This window comes from Triturus cristatus, chromosome 2_2, assembly GCF_964204655.1.
Source record: "Triturus cristatus chromosome 2_2, aTriCri1.1, whole genome shotgun sequence".
NCBI classification, from domain to species: Eukaryota; Metazoa; Chordata; class Amphibia; order Caudata; family Salamandridae; genus Triturus; species Triturus cristatus.
Genome location: NC_140582.1, coordinates 1,187,994,850 through 1,187,997,413, shown reverse-complemented (window position 1 = coordinate 1,187,997,413; position 2,564 = coordinate 1,187,994,850). Strand labels below are relative to the sequence as shown.

At 62.1% G+C, this 2,564-nt stretch overlaps 2 non-coding genes across 2 annotated transcripts; both read right to left on the bottom strand.

Moving 5' to 3' along the window:
* Positions 1 to 271: 271 nt before the first annotated feature.
* On the bottom strand, positions 272 to 344 carry TRNAI-GAU (transfer RNA isoleucine (anticodon GAU)). Its single transcript has one exon. It is a non-coding gene; the product is annotated as a tRNA-Ile (tRNA).
* Positions 345 to 2,058: 1,714 nt separating this feature from the next.
* Positions 2,059 to 2,131, bottom strand: TRNAI-GAU (transfer RNA isoleucine (anticodon GAU)). The gene has a single exon. It is a non-coding gene; the product is annotated as a tRNA-Ile (tRNA).
* Between the last annotated feature and the right edge of the window lie 433 nt (positions 2,132 to 2,564).

The window sequence follows — 2,564 nt, the reverse complement described above, 5'->3', positions numbered from 1 at the left end:
CGCTTGCTTGGTTATTGCCGCTGTGGGGACCAGGCTGCCGTCGCCACAATGGCCGGAGGGCTGGCCCGCACGGGCATTCGCTACCTGCAGAGCACGGACTCAGGGACTAACTTATGCGGTATGGGTCCGGTTGTCGGGGCGGCTTCCGGTGGTGCGTGCATGCGTGTGTCTGCCCACCCCCGAGCACAGCCCTGCAAAGTCGCCATACCCGCTACACCCGGGCCCTCAACGTGAATGGAGGGGGGGGCGGGGGGGGGGGGGGAATAGCGTCTGCCGAAACCCGGGATCGAACCAGGGACCTTTAGATCATCAGTCGAACGCTCTCCCCACTGGGTCATTCCGGCTGCTGAACCTGGCGGTTCGAAAAAGGGGGGGGGGGGGGGGAAGCCCCGATTCCGCTGCGTTTCGCCAAAACAACTTTTAGGCAGCATTGGAAACCATACCGTCGTACCGGGCACCAACGTGCCCTATGCCTGCGAGCCTCAGCTCCTAGGGCGCCAAATAACTCCCAATGCGCGACGGCCACGCCGATCCCAACCCCAAATGGTCGCGTGATCGATGGAGGCAGAACCCAGGTGCTTGAACCAGGCGCGCGCCGCAACACGCGTTGCACTCAAATCATACACCCCAGGCCCTACCCTCCCCTCAGCACAAAGGCCGGGCGTGGATGCACGCTTGCACGCGGGACGGGCCGGTACTCGGGTCTGTACCTTCCGTGTCCTACCCCGTCACAGCCCCACGACAAATGCCCCCCAATCCCACACAACACCCGCTTTGCCCCGCTGGGGCGCGGGCCACGGCTTGCGCCCCCCACACCCATGGCCTCCCGGGCCACAGGGCCCTGTACACCTGGTCATGCCCAGGGACAGGGCCGGGGTGGGAGAGGACAGCAAGACTCACCGGACGTGTAGGAATTCGGAAGCACGACGTCGCCGGAGAGGGGGGCGGCCTCAATCTGGTACCGAGGTGTGACGGTCGGGATAACGCGTCGGGATAACACGTGTCCAGGCTGGAGCGGCGCGCAGGGAACAGAGGAGGAACTGGGCGAGAGGGCCTCCTAAGTATAGGGGGCAAGCCGCGCCCCCCACCCCCAACGGCCCGCCTCCAGCTCCACACTATTGGGGGTCATAACCCTAGTGGGCGTAGCCTCGCGCGCGAGGCAGCAAGGGGGAAGGCTCCGACGGGCGGCCACTAAAATGCTGCCCTGCTGATGTCCCACTGCTTGGGACGCGGGCAGCGGCATAGTGACCACACCGTCATCCGCTTCAGTCAACACGCATACACAGACGTCACCCAATGATTACACTGACACTTTATTTGTGGGTGAAGAACTGCTGCAGGTTTATTTCATACAACACAGTATGATAATAAAATTGGGTTATCTTACGGGCGATCCAGGGCAGGCAGCCATCTTAACATTGCTACCTAATTGCACACAGGGCATGGCAGTGTGACGAAAAACCTTGTGAACGCAACCCTCTTCATTATGAATCGATGTCCGCCAATTAACATTGCTAACGTCGCGGAAATTCCCTACCATTAATTCCCTGTATACAGCTTCGGTGCTCCGAAAGAAAGCTCGCTACTGAAGGCGTGCCGTATATACCGAAAGGGCGCGCTCCCCTCTTTGCTGCGTCCTCCTTGTGTTTAGTGTGTCTACCGCCGACCACCAGGAATTACGGATTATTCATCGCCATTCCGCGATGACGCGCAGGGTGGGCCTAACGTAGTGCGCTGGCGGGCCGGGCGCCGAGTCTCCGCTAGACCCTCTGCCTACACCGGCTGATCACGCTTGCTTGGTTATTGCCGCTGTGGGGACCAGGCTGCCGTCGCCACAATGGCCGGAGGGCTGGCCCGCACGGGCATTCGCTACCTGCAGAGCACGGACTCAGGGACTAACTTATGCGGTATGGGTCCGGTTGTCGGGGCGGCTTCCGGTGGTGCGTGCATGCGTGTGTCTGCCCACCCCCGAGCACAGCCCTGCAAAGTCGCCATACCCGCTACACCCGGGCCCTCAACGTGAATGGAGGGGGGGGCGGGGGGGGGGGGAATAGCGTCTGCCGAAACCCGGGATCGAACCAGGGACCTTTAGATCATCAGTCGAACGCTCTCCCCACTGGGTCATTCCGGCTGCTGAACCTGGCGGTTCGAAAAAGGGGGGGGGGGGGGGGGAAGCCCCGATTCCGCTGCGTTTCGCCAAAACAACTTTTAGGCAGCATTGGAAACCATACCGTCGTACCGGGCACCAACGTGCCCTATGCCTGCGAGCCTCAGCTCCTAGGGCGCCAAATAACTCCCAATGCGCGACGGCCACGCCGATCCCAACCCCAAATGGTCGCGTGATCGATGGAGGCAGAACCCAGGTGCTTGAACCAGGCGCGCGCCGCAACACGCGTTGCACTCAAATCATACACCCCAGGCCCTACCCTCCCCTCAGCACAAAGGCCGGGCGTGGATGCACGCTTGCACGCGGGACGGGCCGGTACTCGGGTCTGTACCTTCCGTGTCCTACCCCGTCACAGCCCCACGACAAATGCCCCCCAATCCCACACAACACCCGCTTT